Raw genomic sequence first — 18336 nt, 5'->3', positions numbered from 1 at the left:
GATCTCCCGGGGTCCCCCTGCCTTGCTCCCGCCGCTCCTCTCTGTTCATCTGCAGGTGGCTCACAGCTGGCCCCGACCTCTCCCCAGCCGCCGCCAGCACACACGACCCCCGGGGAGGGATCGCGTACCCAGTGCCCGCCGCCCCGCTCCGCTCGGCGGGCGGACCCGCCCTGGCTCCCCGCGGACCGGCCGCATCCCCGCGCCGTGCCGCAGCCCGTGTCTCCCATCCCGCAGCACTGACCTGCCCGCCGGCCGCCCCTCTGCCCCCGCCTCACCCCGCGCTCTCCTCTCAGGGCGCCTCCATCCCGCCGTTCCCACAGGTCGCTCTCCCAGCCGAGCCCCCTGGGATCCCTTCCCGCAGGGAGCCGCCTCCCTCGACGGCCTCCGCCCGCCCGCCCTCACCCACGGAGCTCCCCCGCCCGCCGACGCTCTCCTCCCGCCAGGGAAGGGGCCGCGCTCTCCCGGCCAGGACCTCCCGCCCGCAGCGGGAAAAGGCGGAGGAGCCTCATCGCCGCCGGCTGCCCCTCACGGCCCCGCCGAAGCTGCCCGGGACCCCTCCTCACGCACCCCCCGCCCGCAGCACTCACCGCTCGAGCGGGGGCAGCGAGCCGGAGGCGGCGGGGCACGGCCAGCACAGCACAGCCCAGCCCGCTCCGCCTCAGAGCGCCGCAGCAGCCGTGGTGGCGGTGCCGCCCGCGCACGGATTATGGAGGGCGGGCTCTGCCCCGGTCCGGGGCTGCAGGACCACCCCGGCAGGCCGGGATGGTGGGGGGAGGAAGAGGAGGAGCGTGAGGGGTTTAACCCCGGCAGGCTGTGCTGGGCGAGCGGAGCTGGCGATAGAGATAGGCTGGGAGCCAGTGCTGGTCTAACGCGGCCGAGCGGGTCAGGCTGAAGCCGCACCGCTCTCGGCCATCGGTGACCTGTTGCATCCCGGGCCGGCTCCCGCCCCGTCCCGGCCGGCGCGGTGCTTCCCGCGGCACATCCCGGCCGGGCCATCTCCCCTTGGCGATTGCCTCTGCGGGTTGGTTTGGGGTCAGGCGGGTTTGCTTTTCCCATCAAGATTACTTACCCCATTAGCTTTTGAAAAAAAAAAGCCTGTTCTACTTCTTTCGAGAGGTGTCCTTATTTCCTGATGGGTTTAGCATTTCCTTTGGGCTGTTATCTATGTTCCCGAAAGCCAGTGATTTACTGGTAAAATGAGAAGTGTTTTTCTTACAGGTTGCAATACAGTAATACACACTGTAAGAGGGTGTTGTGCTTCCCTTCTGCTCTATGCGGTTTTTTCTTGTGCTTTTGATTTTTATTTTCAACTTTGGTGTATTAATGCGGTTCCTCTATTGCAGTAATAAAATATGAACGTGATTCTTGCCTGTTACTGCACCTTGTGTTATTCAGCCTCACGTGCATTGCAAGACAAAGCAAGAATTTTTGCTGGACATCCAAGCTTATGCTGGTTTCTTGGAAATCTGTAGAAAAAAAAACTGATGGAGAAGGCAGTTAGTTTCTGATTTTTGCCTTTTTGCAGGCAAAACCAAAGAAGATGTCTTTTTGCAGGCAGAAACAAATCAAGGCCACAGCTATGGCACCACTCTGCATTGCCAATTTAAGCCTGGCCAAGCATCGAACAGTTTTCCCACAGGCGGTGTTCAGTGTTGCTGAAATCTACCTGTATTTCAGCTCAGGGCATTTGCCAGCAATGTGCATCAAAGAACAAGTTGATACACTGTCTGCACACAGAACAATTATTCTGACCAGAGCTAATCTTAGCTTGTTCAGCAGGAGGACATGTAAAGGCACAACCCAAAATGGATAGGTACAGAGCACAGAGAAAGGCTCTTGTCCAAGTTCTTGTTATAGTTGTCATATGCACCCTAAGCAGGTGTCAGAGGAACAACAGAGTAGCCTTGGGGGAAACAGAACACCTTGACAGATGAAAAAAATGTGTTAAATTAGTCAGATAATATGACAAAGAGAATTACAGTTCCTGTCTTAAGCTTTGGATGAAACTTGTTCTAAATACAAGAGAATATTCCTTCCAGATAATGGGTTGTGAGTGCCCAACACTGTTATTGAAACATTATGGTGAGTTTAATTCCCTTGCTTCCATTCAGGGTTAAACCAGAAAGGCCAAGTCCTACTGACCTCAGTGACACACTGAGTGATTTTAAAATGCAGAGTGAAGACATATGGCTATAGTGATAGATATCTGCAAGGATTAAATAGTCTGTAGGAACTCAAAGAGAATGTGAGAATGCAGAGGAGAAGAGCATAGAATGAAGCTGCAGAAAATCTTGACTTGCTGGAGCCAAAGACATTTAGAAATTCTCTTGGGTTGCTAATTTTTACAAGATACAGGTTTTCTAGCACAGTACTTCTGGATGAGAAATGTCTGTAGTTTGCATAAACAAAGATGTGAACCTAGAGTACAGGAAAAATATACTAGCTTTCAGACAAAAATTGAACCTGAATCAAGATCAACACTACTAATTGAGGCATTTCTTCAGCAGTCTAAGCCAACACCTGTTTTATGATTAGTATCATCCATGTAAGACAGATCTGTTTATTTTCATGGATGTTGCTATCAATATAAGAAAGCTTTCCAGTCATGTATGAGTTTCTCTGTACTATTTGGATCTAGCCTGAAATAAAGGGCTTGCCTAAGGTGTCTGGAAGTGACTGAGTTAAGATAATTTATAATGTATTAGGTACTGAAAATGTGTTGTCTGAGTGGCACCTAGTTAAGATGTCAGAGCTTGTCACTGTGAGATGGTAAATGGAAGCACGACTGCTTCAGCTGCCTCCCGTTACACTGCTGGCAACCCCGAGCGTGTGTGTGACCTGAAACTGCTCTGAGCAGCTGGTGACCTTTCCTTGATGTTTCTTCTCTGCTAACTGCACGTCAGGTAGAGGCAGACAACTGTATCGTGGGAAATACTGCAGCAGTTTGCAGCCCTTTCCCTCTTGTGTCCCGTCCCTGCCATACAAATCACAGCCGTGCCTGGGCTGGCTTAGCTGCACACTCCTGTGGGCACAGCGAAGGATGTGCTTGGTCTGTGGTTTGCCTGCATGTGGAACACAGTCACAGTAGAGAGGCACAGTGTGTAAAAACAGGGTGGAGTCTTAGCAAGCCCAGAGACATCAAGAAAACCTGTCCTTGAGGGAATGCATCATCTTCTATCTGTGGCCCTTTGTGCCTTATTAGGGCGATCAGGCTAAATCTAATCAGGATGCCTTCTAGCTCTGTTCTTTATGGCCAAAATGTTTAAATGGTGTCAGCACTTAGAGCTGTGGTCAGGTTCCCGAGGCAGCTGAACTCTAATTGCTCACATAAATGAGGAAGCAGTCTTTCAAACCAGAGCACAGTAGGTGATAAGGTGTCCAAAAACCTGCTGTATAAGCATCCAAAACAGTAACAGCTGGGCGAAAAAACCTGACCCATACTCTGTGGTGAGCATTTGAAAATCTGGCTGCATATCAATCATCTCTGTTATCTCAGAGGAAAATCCTCAGATAACAGGAAGATACATGAGATTTAGAGCTTAACTATAATGGTTGTATCATGTAATTGATGTTTAAGTAGCGCTTGTGATTAAAGGTCTATTGGATAAATAGCCTTTTTCATTAGTTGGAGTCAAGCCAGGTATAGCATTCCCTGAAGAGACTTAAAATCAGAACTCCAAATTTTCCACCTTCCAAAAAGAAAAAGGACAAGGTAGAAAATCTCTTATGCTGTATTTAGTCTTTCTCTGGATGTTTGTTTAGGGAGAGAAGGGTGCATGGAAGTGTGGGAGAGGAGCAGCATGCCTTCCCTGCACCAGGACTGTGGAGAAAAGTGATTTACGCACACCCTTTGCCAAGAACATGTCAGAGTGACAGCATCCAGCATTCTGCCAGCATCCCAAAATCAAACCAGTCTACTTATCCCTCTTGCCAGCTCTACCCTTTAGCCTGATGCCTGCCCACTTTGCTCTGCTTTCTGTGGGTTACAACCCCTGAGTCCTTCCACGTCCTCTGCCACTGTGCACCCTGCCTAGCTCTGCTCTTCCTTCTGCCACTCAGTACCACCCTTCCCTTTAGGCCTGGCTTAGCCCTTTGGACTCTGCCCGCCCTCCCAGTTAGCAAATTCTGCCCAGCAGCACTCACCAGCTACCTGCATAGCCCATGCCCTCCTTCTGCTCAGCCCCCCATCATCACCCTTTCTCCCCTCTCTGACATCCACAGCTGCAGCCTTCCTCATCCTTAATTCTTCTGTGGGATGCAAGGCTTAGAGGATTACAGGCTGTATGAGTTCACAACCCGAACTCCAAGCTGTGAACTCTTTGAGGCTGGAGGCAGGCTAACCCAGGCTCTGCAGGCTCTGTGAGAGTAGAGAACAGGAGTTAGAGCAAGCAGGAGGAAGATGTTGCTGCATTAGACACAAAACATGCAAAATTTGGAAGAATTATTGGAACCCATAAAAATGGCAGGAAACAGTACAATTTCTGTGTGCTATCCTCTGACATGTATTTGCCTAATTTCTTACTCCCAAGGAAAAATAAAAAAAATTAAATGGACAATGCTACTCACATTAATTCTCAAGCTTAGAAAACAATGTGACATTGCATTGTAGACCTTTGATTCATGCCAGTTTAGGATATGATTTCAGTAAGGATTGCCTTCATTTGAATAGAAGATTTATATCACTTTGGGATGCCTTCAGAGAGTTGATGTTTTGTCAGCTGTACGTCTTGCCATTACACTCTGTCATGCCCCTTTCTTGTGACTGTGATAAATCTGCATGTCAACTCATCAGGAAACTTAAAAATGACATTCGCTGTTTTTCATCTGAGGAAACAAACCAGTAGTAGTTGCTATAACAGATTTCACAGCTAAACAAAGATACAAAATGACAGGGATTACATGATGCTCTACTAGGAGCTTGTATCTTCTTTTATGAACTTCCCCCCACCCCCACACACACAGACTCACTCTGTTTTTCCGTCATTTCTGTGTTTTATTTCTACTTGCCAGCTTTTACTCTTGGCATCCTGATAAACTACAAAGTCAGGAATGCTTGAAACAAAAATTGGAAAGGCATATGTCTCTGTGACACTAGAACAAAATTAGTAACCCAAAAGAAAACAAAAATGTCTTTGGCTCCAGCAAATCAAGATTTTCTGCAGCTTTATTCCATCCTCTTCTCCTCTGCATTTTCACATTGTTTTCAAGTTCCTGACTTGGTTGTGATGCTGTTTGGTAACAGGTTGAGGTGCAATGTCCAAATACCACCTCAGATTTTGGTTCCAGCTCCAGCATCTTACACTTCTCAAGTGACAAAAAAGTCCTGGTCAGCATCTCCAAGGTTCTTTCTGTGGGAACTGGATGTAACGAGTTGTCTGATAGAGGATACGGCCATATCAGCAAGGGCATTTCAGTTTGTTAAAAAGCAACTTATGGCTTTGAATGAACGCTTTCAGATGAAGTCCTGAAAACCTCCCACACCTGTGTAATTTCACCTGATAGAGATTTTAAATAAGGATGCTCTTGTTTACCAAACTTGAACTCACAGTTTGGTGCCTTCCCCTTCAAAAACCAGGGTACTGCCATGGGACACAGGGCTGTCTGTTCTCAATACTGGTAATTTCTTGCTTGTGACCAGTTAAGCACTGGCTATCAGTATAGCCTTCTTGTGATATACTGATACCTTGTGGGGGACATACAGGCTTCAGCTGGGCTCATCCCACAGGCATAGTCACAAAGTTCAGTCCTGGCTAATGAATTCATCTGTGCAGATGATGCAAGTGTCCAGAAGCTGCATGTGGGACAGCACTAGCCTAGACAGTGGCCTCACCTCAGGCTACAGTCATGGACACCTGGAGATTAGGACTGATAGATACTACTTCTTTCTCATGGCTTACTTATTTTGTTTTTTTTTAATGAGTGTATTTATGGATTTCCTCTTAAAGCCAGGACCTGATATGGACTTGGGCAGAGACAAGAGGGGCTGTAATACACAGTATATTGTATGTCAACGAGAACAGAACACTGCAAAAATATGTAATCAGCCAAACCGAGTACATATGTGAACACTGTCACAGAAGCAAAGTCATTTATCTGGATAGTCACTTTTCAGGAAAAAAAAAAGATTGGTTTTCATCTCTGTTTGTGACTCTCTGACAAGAAGCAGCCCCCTCAGCACAGGATGACTAGCCCATGCTTTCCACAAAATGTAATCCTACCTCAGGAGCTTAGCTGCTGCAGTGACCTTCTTTTGTCTGGTTGCTCTGTAGTAAACGCTGTCTGATGTGAGTAAAGAAGATTGGAAGAAGGTTATTTTTAATATCAGTATTAAATAATCTGTAGCACAACAAAACACAGGAAAGGAAGCCATGCGTTCATTTTGTTTTCAGGGAGAATGACACCACCACCTACAACATCTTGTAGGGAGCTCATAAACAACACAAATCACAGGATTAACCTGACAGGGCCCCTTCGCTCCAGTTTCTATTATTAACTTTACACCTAGTGCAAGTCTCCTCAAATGAACTATATGAGGTATAACAATTTATCTAATACAGACTACAGCTCAGCTGTAAATTTATTAGCAGCATAGTAAAGGCCTGGGTTTTATAAGCCCTTCACAGAGTTGTGCTTTGCATCTGATCTCTAAGGTTCTTACAGTGTGAGTAGAGAGCAATTTTCATCACTGTCCAGGTGATGAACTTTTTCCTCCCTCTCCTTGTATTCAGCTCCACATTTAAAAATCTCCCCGACATTTCTGTCCCCATCCCAAGCTCCCAATCTCCACTGAATGGTTGGGATAGCAGCCTACTACCACAAGCTGTTATCACACAAAACAGGAGTGCAGCCTCTCCCCTTTGCCACCTCACAGCTCCTGCTCCCTCCTTGGTCTTCTTAAATTTGATACAAAATCATTCATTATGGCTGAGCAAAAGGCTGCAGCCCTGATGATAATGTGATCCAAGAAAAATGGCATTTTTTCCCTATAATGTAATGATTTTTTTCCCAAGGAAGGTATTTTCAGAAATTTGTGAAGATTGGCTCTTTCTTTCCCTGTCATTAATTTATTATTTCCTGTATTTTACCTTCCTGCTGCTAAACTGTAAGAGACCAAGAAATTGTGAAGTATTTCTACTGTTGAAGCATGTAAGATATAAAAAAGCTGACCTTTAGCTCTGTTTCTATGTCTTTTTGCATGTCAGAATATCAAATTATTTTAATTTTGTAAGTATTTCATGGCAACATTAAGCCTTTGAGAACAGAGAACATGTATGTTGGAGGACACCTGAGGTTTGTTGCTTAAAATTAATCTGTAATCTTAAAATGTAGCCTGAGTTGAGGTAGCACACAGCTGTATTTGTGCAGGCAGCAGAGCAAGAACCAGCCTCATGCTCCAAGAGCCACAGAATGCCTCTTGGTTCTGCCCTGCTGCAGGCTGCAGCTTCCCTCCCTCTCTGCTGGAGTTCACAGTCGAGCTGATGAGTGCAGCAGGGTGCATCCACCTTGTTATGCTTGTTTGATCTTTGCTCAAGTCTCCAGTCACTGGCTCCATAAGCCCACGAGTCTCCAGACTGGTACAGTTCAAGGAATGGTGAAGTCTGGGGGTGCAGCTCATTCACCTGAGTGCATCCTGCATTCTGCATCCTTTGGCCTGGGAATAGAGGCCCACATAGAAAACAGAGACATTGCACATATAATCCATACCTGAGCAAAGCAAACACTAACTTTCATCAAGTCTGCTTATCACCTGCTTTCATGAAAGGGACTGCTGCAACTCCTGCACTCTCTGTACTGCCTCCTGTGAGGAAAGGAAAGGTCAGACGTTGTTTCATAAGCTCCTTGATTTAGATTTTTTTTTTTTTTTTTTTTTTTTAGCCAGAGAGGACTGTTCTGACCATTCTACCATTCATGTGATATGTATGCACAAAATACACAAATCCCAGAAGATTTATGCTAGTTTCAATATTAAGCTGGCAGGTGTGGCAGACTCCTGGGAAGAGGTACCTGGGTGTCAGAGGAGAGTAGACTTTGCTGTACTGTGAAATGTCTGAATGGACATCTTCTGTCATCATTAAAGACTAAAATTTTAGCCTTCACCTCAGTGGGCTAGTTAAATTTTTCAGTTTCTTTTTCACTCCTTTGAACAGCCTCACAATAGTGATGACCAGTGTAGTGGGTCCATAGTGCCAAGCCATACCAAAGAATTAGGTGTGGTACCACTCAGTGGTGATAGTAAGTCTTCAAGTCTGACCTCTACATCTTGGCCAACACTGTTTGGTGCCATTTGACCTTTATGAGATTATTTTATTAGTTTATTTCCTTTGACAAACTGAAGATATTATGATAGTGTAGCACCATTCTTGAATCTTGCCAGGTAGAACTTCTACACTTTTCTCTTTTTTTCCTTAATAATGTATTAGGAAAAAAACATGTTAAATAATGAAACAAGTTTTTAAAAAGAGAGTCTGTTCTTGGAATAGGCAATGGTCCAAAGTGGACATGACAGATAAAAGATTGGGATTTTGGTGCCAATTACAATTAGAAAATAGCAGTATTCCCTTCAGCATATGAAACCTGCAAATCCTCCTCAGCTGCTAAGGTAGAAAAGGCCTTTTGACAAAACTGGAAGCCATTATTTGTTATTCTAATGCTTTATCTATCAATCTGAGCCTATTGTGGCAGTCTGCTCCTTAATTCCCTGGACATTGAATTACAGATATTTGAAGATCTGAGGTCTAATAGCTTAGAGCTTAGATTGCAAACTCCTGTTCTCATTTCTCTTTCTAAGTGGACACTTCATTAAATTCCTCTGCATTTCACTCTGTCCATTTGATGAGGCAGCCACAGAAAAGCCTTACAAGGGAATTAGAGGCATGATCCAAATAATAGTAATTTTCACCATGTTTTGGCTAAGCTTTCTCTGTTTCTGTTGCAGCTTGCTCATCCTAGCATTTGCCTCTGTACAGGCTTGAATATTTGCTTTTCAGATTTGTAGTTGTTACCCTCTGCTATTTGTAGTATGGAAATAAATAAATTCCCAATTTGTGCTGCAGTTGTAGAAGCAATCATCCTATAAAAGTAATCCACAATTCACTGCAGTAAAATGTATTAGTTTATATATTCTGTATGAGCTGAGAGTTGGTACAGTAAAGGCATATAATTAAAAAGTGCACATGAGATATATTTTGAGCTTTCCTTAGCAGCTGTTTCATATTATGAAACATGCACAGTGCAGTGGTTTTATAATTGGATTTAAGTAGATTGCAGAATATCTCAATACACAGAGCAAACCCATAAAAATGTTATAAAAAGTGTGCTTAGTAATTCTGCCCAAGGGTTGCCAAAGAAAAAGCAGAGCGATCACATCAAAACTGTTTCCTGCCTATGTGAATCTAGGAAAATTCCCAGAAATACTAGGAAACTTTCCCTTGGATGGGAATGAATACAGTTTACACTGCACTCAACAAGAGGAGATAAATATGTGTTCAGCTGTTGGCCAAATTTGAATTCTGGTATACATCAAATGTTATTAGTTTGTACTTAATGACACAAAATACTACATACACTTGAAAAATTCTTCCAGTTGAATTTCCAGCCTTAGTTTATATTATAGCCATTTTGATATTTATTTTCTCTAAGTATCTTGTCTTTTGATTTTTACTGAGGAGCTCAGTTTCTTTTTTAGCATTGAGGTTCTTCTGTGATCGAGGAGGGGAGATCGTATTTTACAAATGGACGTTTAAATCACAGAATCCTAGAATATCAGATTGGAAGGAACCTCAAGCATCATCTGGTCTAAAGTTCTTGGCAGAAACACTTAAAGATTTAAAGTATATTATTTTGTGTCTTTCAAAGTATATTATTTTCTCTCTTTCTTTAAGAGGGGAAAAAAATCTATGATATTTTTGCTGCTGAAGCAGGATTTGCAATACTACCAGGGACTGCTGTTCTATTTGTGAGCTAAGATTACTCTCAGTGAAATGGCTCAGCTCCCTGAGGTTCTCAAAATTCCTCTTATGCCTTTGCCAGATTCACAGTAGTACTGCATTTGTTATTTCACTAAAAAAAAAAAAAAAGGAAAAATTACGTGTTTGCCTGAAATAAAAAGGAGAAATGTGCATGGCTGAAAAGCTTCAAAAGCAACTCCATAGAGCACCTGTGTGCTGAAGAGCACTGGGGATCATTTACTGCTTAACCAGGAGCTGTCCATCCCAGGGCTTGGAGCAGCAGACTTGGGGATGGATGGACACTAAGAATCTAAAGCCCCTCACTAGGAATCTGTCTGTCCCACTCATTCTCGCCTTGAGGAGCACTTGCTGCAGTTCACTTTACTGACTGCCAAAATGGTTAAAATAAAACGGTTAAAATAAAACTTGTCTTTTTTCACAGCTTTCTGCCAACGTTTATTTCAGCAGTGCTTCTGGAGCCCTGCTTGAGGAGCAGTGTATGGTACAGTACAGTGTCTTGGGAAATCAGACAGATAAATGCCATGTTTAGAAATGATTTTTCTGTTGATCCTAATTGGTTAAATTGCTGTGTAGTTAAGGATCCTTGCTCTTCTTCTTAGATAAATAGACTTTTACTGCAAACAATTCTTGTCTTTCTTAATCAGTTCCAGGAAACCCTATAATGTCAGTCACTATTAGCATTTGGAATAGCATTAAGAGCTTTATACAAGCTCATATTAATCTGTCTAGGTTAACCTTTGTATCCAGGCTGCCTCAGTTGCTGTATTTCAAATCTGCAGAGTGTCACTTCTTCTTGGTGGGCAGGAAGAGGTTTAGCACAGATTTAGCAGTGCTTTGATCATAGTATGAAGTAATTTTGAACTTATTTGTGACCAAAATAATTTCTCTGGAGCGCTTTTATTCAGTCTTATCAACTGAGTTGTTTAATCAGTTAGAGCAAAATTGTAGCCTCTCCCTTTTGTTCCAGAAGCTGCTATGAAGACCAGATGACTTTTAAGATAGATAGTAGTGTCAAGAATACTACATTTCATTGGGTCAGTGGATCTCACAACGGGACATATGCCACATGTGTAGAGAAACAGAATGGGAAGGGTCCCCAGTTTCCCCTCCAGCTGCAAAGTCTCCCCAGAACATCCATGGCACTTGCCCAGCTTGAAGCAGTGCCTCAGACCCTGTCCCTCAGGCAGTCTGGTCCAACACTTAATTGTGCTCATATTAAGAAGATTTTCCTAATATTTAACCTAAATATTCTTTATATTAAACCTGAAAATGAGGTTAATTTCTGCTCATCCTTCTCTCAATGGACATGGGGAATAATTGATTGTCATTTTTGTAGCAGTGTTTGGAATGCTGAAACATGCACTGGGACATGTTATTCCTTTCCCTGGTCTTCTGGTTTCTGGATCAAAGCCCAGTTTTTCAAAGCTATCCTCTTTAGGAGTCATGTTGTCATTTCTGTCTTGTGACCTCTCTCCAATTTGCATGTGTCCTGTAAAACATGTAGTTCCCTTGTGTAAACATGCTACTCCAGCCGAGTTCTTTCCTGAGGAAAGCAACCTAACATCCCACATCATAAAGAGACTCTTCTTCATGCACTGATGAATCTGCCTTCAATGTGTGTGTTGGTTCCTGCAATATACAGAATCTCTTATGCAATACTGCTGGTAAGGCATCTGTTTTCAGGGTTGGGGCTTTTTGGGTGTGTGTTTGATTTTTTTCCGCCTTTTCATTTTGCTTTATTTGATTTCATACATTTGATTTAAAACTTTCCCAATGTCTAAAGACTTATTTTGAATAATTCTGTTTCCAAAATGCTTGCTATTGTCTCTCAAATTGGCATCACTTGCATGTTTCATAAGGACACCCTCCACTGCTTTATCTCTATCACTAAGGAAAGTTTTGGAAAGCACAGAATCGGGCCCCCAAAAACTCTACTTGAAACAACTTCAAATATTGTCACTGAACCATTGATACTAAGCATCCTATTGTGTACAATGAAAAGAATAATGCACCATCAGTATTCTTGGTTGTACATAGAGCAGGCTAAACATGGTTTTGTGGGAATAACACAAAGCTGGGAGTCAGAGAGGTTTGATTTTGTTGGTTCATTTGTCCCCAACTTTTGATACATATGGCAGAAAGTTATTATGATCTCTTTTTTCACTGATTTCCTTGTCTGTAAAAGGGGAAGTGAAGATGCTTGTGAAGAGCATGGCTCCTCAGGGGAAGATGCTATTGCAGTGCTGGATGTCCATGGCTGTGCCCTGGCCCTGTCATCACTCATGCAGTTGAAACAAGCTGTGCTGAGCCCAGGGAACCTGTAGGATGTCCAGTGTTGGTGTCAGAACCCAGGTCTGTACCATGCCCTGGTCTGCTCAGAACCCTTTGCTTCCATTTCTCCTTCTAGCACCCAGCAGTGCAATGCATGTTTGTGCTTGGCTGGCACTGGCACTGTGTGAAACAGGGCTGGAAGCAAATTCTGGTTGCAATTCCTTGTGTGCACCTGGCACAAACTTCAGCACCGCTGAAATGTACCAGTCACCAGTAAAATAGTGTGGGATGAGATTGTGTGCATGGTTGTTGCTATGATTTTGCAATTTATATTAAAATAGTCTCTTCTTTCCGTTCTACTTTTAAGCTTCCTAATAGTGATGCAAACTAGGTTTTTAAAACTTATTTGCAGAAAAAAGGTTGAGATAATACAACAGCTTGAAACCGGAGTGGGATTTGGAATCTTGGGGGTAAACAAAACTTGTTCTGAATAAAAATGTGCTGAAATGCCTGCCTGGTGCCCCACACAGCACTGGGTAACCGTGCAGGAGGCTGAGCACAGCTGCAGCCCTGCAGCCCGCACAGGGATTGCTCTGCTGTGCCAGTGACCTGGGGCTCAGCCCCAAGGGGGCTCTGGGCTCTGCTCCCACACCTCTGGCACAGCCTGCCAGCCCTGCCCAGCCCTGCTCCATGGCACTGGGCTGACTGTGATGCTGAGCCTTTGAGGGGCAGAGAAGAAATGTAGATGATCCTGCAGGAACGATGAAAAAATTGGTGCTTATGACTGGCTGCCTGCTTGCTATTTAAACATGCAGGGAGACATTTGATAAATATTTAAGTAGCACCAATTTATCTAGTGCTGTACATGTTTAACAAGATGAATACTAAAGAGGAAAAATAGATTAAGATTTCCAAAATGATTGTGCCAAATGTGTCTTTTTACTTTGGGCCTCTATGTAGCAAGGTTGTTTGTGGCAGTGTAACTGTCTCTTAATATATTAATAAACCATGTGCTTTGAAACCCCAACAAGCATGTCCTGCTCCAAGGTAGCAATGCTGAACTAAGCAGTATTTTGTGGCACTGCAATACTTCCATGTGCATCAACAAAACATCTTCAGGTCAGACCAGACTGGGGATTTTGTACCTCTGCTCTGGCTGCCACTGTGAACATCTTTATTCTCACCTTGAAAAGCTTTGCTTTGAAATGAAGATGGGTTTAATGTTTAATAATTGCCTTGCACATATGCACACTTGTCTTAGCAAACTTGCATGTAAATACATGAAATGTGTGACCTCTGTGTGTTTTTCCCTCAGTCACGTGTGGTGAGGAGTAAGTTTGAGTGTGGAAGATTAGCTTGAGTATACTTTGACACATAAAGCCTCTGTGAATCTCTCTTAATTAGTTCTCCTATCCTGACCCTAATACAGAGGTAAAAATATTTAATGGCCTGTGCTAAATTAAGTAACACAAGACAGTGACTCAAGTATGCATGACTAAATCTAGTTTAGTGATTCTTATGCTGGAAGTGTGCCATCAAGCTACCCCCAGAAGAGAATGGTTTAGGTAAAATACAATATGGGATCAGCTTGCAAAGGAAGAATCACATCTGAATACTTGTTTATATTAGTAAAAACCATTCAAGAGCCCTCTGGCAATGCTGGGCTTTCACTTCAGATGGTAGATTACAGTCCCAACATTGAGAATTGTTCCCTTTTGTTGTGTTTTGATTGAGAAAAAGGCAGCCTTCAGCATGGCAACTGTCCAGCTATCATGGTCATTGACATCAGGGCCTAAGATTCCAAATATATTTTAGCCCCCTTTTCATGCTTTTATTTGCTTCCCCCATGCCACCAGAGAAGCTCAGCTGAGATCAGTGTCCTGTTATAAACACAGACTCACCCTACACAACAGTTCAGTGTTAGGTGGGTCAGGACAGGACAAGACTGGAGCAAGTCTTCTTGACAGAGCAGAAAGAGCTGAACTTCTGTTTTCTTGTAGTGAGCATCTCCTGATACAGCTCCCACTGAAGGATGGGGCAGAGCTGTCCCTGCCCCCACCAGAGCAGCCTTGCCCCACACAGCCCAGACCCTCACCACCAGCAGCAATTACTCTTCTTGCAGGCAAAGGAGGCAGTGGCTGCCTCCTGTGGGGTTTTTGCTGTCCCTATCAGGCTTCTGCCTTCAGCAGCTGCTTCTTTTGCTCGTGTATTAAACCACTTAAAGGAAGGGGAGAGTTTCCACATGGTCTGGTGAATTCTGTTTTGAGCAGAACTTGAGCTATGAAACCCTTAAAATGCTTTAGAAATTACACCACCCTGTATGAGAAATATAGCTTATATGTCCATATATAAACTAGGATTTCAAATTAAATGCATTTATCCTCATTCTGTCATCCATGGAAAGGTGTTTTTGCCATTAAAATTATGCATGAAAACTTGTTTATCCATTCTGAATGCACTGGACAGGAGTTAGTTTTCCATATTCAGAGACAAACATACACCCCCTTCAAGCAGAAATATCACAAATATTTAAGATGTTTCCTGGAAGATTTAATTTCTTTATTGATTTTTTAGACAGCAAGTCAGACAGAGACAAAGCTCTGAGTTCTGTATTGTGGAAAGATCTTCCTTTGGTCTTATTAACAAACAATAAGAGAGAGACTGTTGAAGCTCCCTCCCCAAGCAAGGAGGAACATTTCACCAGTGAGGCAATAAAAAGCCTAATGGGAAGCTACCAAAGCCACAGCATTATTTTATTTTGGAGTGACTTGCCAGGACAGCAGGAATTGTGGTGCTTCAGAGGCTGGGGGCTGAAATGAAGACCAAAACACTGCTGCCAAATGGAGGAAGACCCAGGCTCTTCCAGTTAATCTGTGGAAATCAAAGAGAAGGTAAAGGGGTTTTCTTGTCCTCTGTAATTAGAAAAATATGTAGAGGATTTATTTTCTCCTGATTTCAAAATATCTGGTTACTTTCACTCACCAAAACAAGAGGGTCTGAAGGAGGACTCCCAAGGAGTTGGCCCCTCTTGGAGACAACACAATTTTTCATGCTCCTGCTAGGCAGAGTTACCTGGAAGTCACTGCCCTCCAACATCATGGCAATTGCCAGAGCTGAGAGGCAGTAGATTAAATGTCAGGATATAGAAAACACTAGTTCCTTACTGGTTTCTGTATTTACAATTGTTTTGCTCCAAATACAAACACTGTGGTCTATTGCAAAGAGCATTTAGGGGTGTGGAAGCAGAGGAAGAGCCCAGGGTAAATTTGTGCTGCTTTTGAGGGAAGTTTCAATAGCGCATAAACACTGGCAGTGTTCAGCCTCTTGCTGTGAATATCTTTTTTTTTCCTCTAGTCCTGGGGTGAATTGCAGTATGAGATACAGCCTTTAGAAAAACATTAATTAGTATTTCAATCCACAGCATCTAGCTTGAGCCAGCTGTTCTTTTAGATTCATCTATAGCAGCACATGCCCATTTCTGAGATTTTATAGATAAATTAGACTCTGCATATACTTGTTTTCAGTTGCACATTTTAGGTGAATTTTCCCTCCAGCAACCGAAAAGTTCAGTATTTGAACATCCTGCAATGGAAGCCCTCTCCATAGAGTTGCAAAAAGCCCTTTGTGGTGAGTGAGGGCAGGAGAGGTGAAGGAATCACCAAAATACCATTCCCGAATTGTCATAGTGCCTTTGTAATGGCTGCTGGGAGCTGTACGTATTCATGCTTATTTTGAGCATCATTGTCAGGCTCTTCCTGGCACATTCTCCTCTGTTTCATAAGTAACAGGGTTACTAAGTGGTTGTGCATTATTTACACATCAGTGCTGTGCAATTTCCATCATCCACCTACAGACACTATCCAAATTCAACAGCACGCTTGCCTATTCATTATGCATAACTTCCCAAGTCTCAGATACACACTTCAGGCCATGCTTTCCTATACAATTTCTTTTCCTATTTACTAATTTACACCTCCTTTGCCATACAATTATATGTGATTCATTCTGAGTACTTTATGCAAAATGTAATACTAAGGGGATTTGAGTCTTGCTGATAAGATTCTCTAACTGGTATTCATACAAAACTTAGTCTCTAGGTTTCAAAATAGATGTGATCCACAGTGCAAAGCTGCTTAAAGACACAGAAATAACAATGCTTAAAAGAGAAAAAAAAAAAAGAGAGAGAGAGAATAAGTGTCACTCATGCAATTCCTCAAGATTTCTTCCTGAGCAGGAAGATCTACTTCTTCCCCAAGAAAATCACAATGCTGAAACGTCTCCCATTACCTGTTTGGAGAAAGACTGAAGAAAGGAAAAGTCCATCCTCAAGCTGACAACTGGTTCATGCTGCAATAGTCTTTTTTTTCAGTGTTCATCGTGCTCACAGTCAGGGCAGTCAGCTTAAAGGCAGACACTCTCCCTCCTCTATTTTGGAGTAATAGGCACTCTGAAGTCATAAAAAAACCCCACAAAACCAGCAAACAGTTCTTTCAATTTCCAGGTGCAAAAAAATAGAGATATTTTTGTTCAACCTGGAGTCTTTTGTCAGTGTTTCTGGGTGCACCCAGTTATACTTATGCCATGACAAACACACACTAAAAAAAAAAAAAGCAAGAAAAAAAGCTATTTGGTGTTTCATCTTCTATGGCCACTACTTTCTCGCTACCTGCAATTTGGCTGACTGGGGAAATTTGTATTTTATTTGCGCTTGTGATATTTCCACTCAGTGTGATAGTCCATCACATCATACCATGCCCTCATCACTCAGCATCCCTCTATTACCCCTGCTGGGTGAATATTGCCTCCCTTGGGGCATTCATTGATCAGGGAGATCTCTTCCATGCTCTCAAAATCAAACCAACCATTTCTATTTACACAATTATGTTTTACGTAGTGGTTTTTTTTTCATAAATGGGTCAAGAACTCCAAATCTACTGATGCTAATAGCCAAAGCAAAGGTATGGACACCTCTAAAAAAGAATGAAGCAGGAGCTGCACTTTATTTGCCAATGTGTGTCATAAAGAAGATCTACAGAAGAAGGGATGTCTGATATCCAAAAATTGCAGGCCAAATGCTCCACCTGTATCTTTGTCAAGCATCTAAGACAGCCAGAGCTAGTGCTGCCTTCACCTGTGCAGGACTACAGTCCCTGTTACATGAAGGAATCCAAGACTCTAATTCAGACACTTGTGTCTGTGCAGAGTTACACTGGAATCACCTGTACTGAAATCACCTGTACTGCAGCTTGCAAACAGACAAGTGACCTGCCAGAAAATTATATATCCCAGATGCAAAGACACTAATTTTTTTCAGGAAAGAATACTTACATAAACATTGGGAATTGACTGGGCTTCTTGTCAAAATAATATGCAAGAAATTTAATTTGTTTTCTAAGTAACTTGCCTTATTTTATTTTTTTTTAATAGAGACATTAGGGGAAATAATGATCCTACTTGAAGTATTTTTCAGATATTCATCAAAAGAATTTCAGGTGACAATGGTGGTTTTTATTTCTGAGTTGGGCATCAAACAACTGCTGAACAGAGCAGCACATAAACCTGGAAAATTTCTCACTGGAGTCTTTTACAGATATCAAATTCCAGCTCAGTGTCTCAATTGTTGACAATCCGTGGGGATTATAGCAAATACTCCTGCTTGTGTTTGTGCAAGTGTCTTCCCTGATCATTAGAGCTTTCAGGACTGTTACTGAATCTGGGAAGCAGACAGCTGCAAGTGCAGCAGGATGGGTCCAGAGGAACCTCCCCTGGCAGAGCTCCAGCAGCTCCACTCAAACACTGCAACAGCTTGTGCAGCACTGAGTCTGCCTGCAGAGCTCTGGATTCCAACATATGGTGGCCATAAAGGGCACAAACAACTTGCAATAATTGTGCAAGAGATAGTAGTAAAACAGCAAAAAAATTCACAACATCAAAGATGTAGAACTGGTTAGTATTAATGCCAAATGTTCTGGAAAAAGTGGTCCTGACTTTTGAAATGAGAAATTGTTGAAAACCCAGTTTGTACACTAATTCAAAGTTGCATTTATCTCCATCTCTTCATTACTGCTAGTGAAACAGGGTCTTTTTTGGGAAAGCA

The 18336-nt window shown here is 42.9% G+C and overlaps 1 protein-coding gene across 14 annotated transcripts in view; it reads right to left on the bottom strand.

Annotated features, from left to right (window-relative positions):
* Positions 1-788, bottom strand: part of PROM1 (prominin 1) — a 62345-nt gene extending 61557 nt beyond the window's left edge. For 4 of the 14 annotated variants that reach the window (XR_004417942.2, XM_033060151.2, XM_033060145.2 and 1 more), the window contains exon 1: positions 588-781. The gene's annotated coding sequence lies outside the window, so the exon portion shown is untranslated. Of the gene's footprint in view, positions 1-241; positions 357-587 lie in introns of those variants that run through there. The other 10 variants (XM_033060146.2, XM_033060147.2, XM_033060143.2 and 7 more) reach the window with 8 other exon arrangements.
* Between the last annotated feature and the right edge of the window lie 17548 nt (positions 789-18336).

This window comes from Catharus ustulatus, chromosome 5, assembly GCF_009819885.2.
Source record: "Catharus ustulatus isolate bCatUst1 chromosome 5, bCatUst1.pri.v2, whole genome shotgun sequence".
NCBI classification, from domain to species: Eukaryota; Metazoa; Chordata; class Aves; order Passeriformes; family Turdidae; genus Catharus; species Catharus ustulatus.
This window is presented reverse-complemented; position numbering and strand designations above follow the sequence as displayed.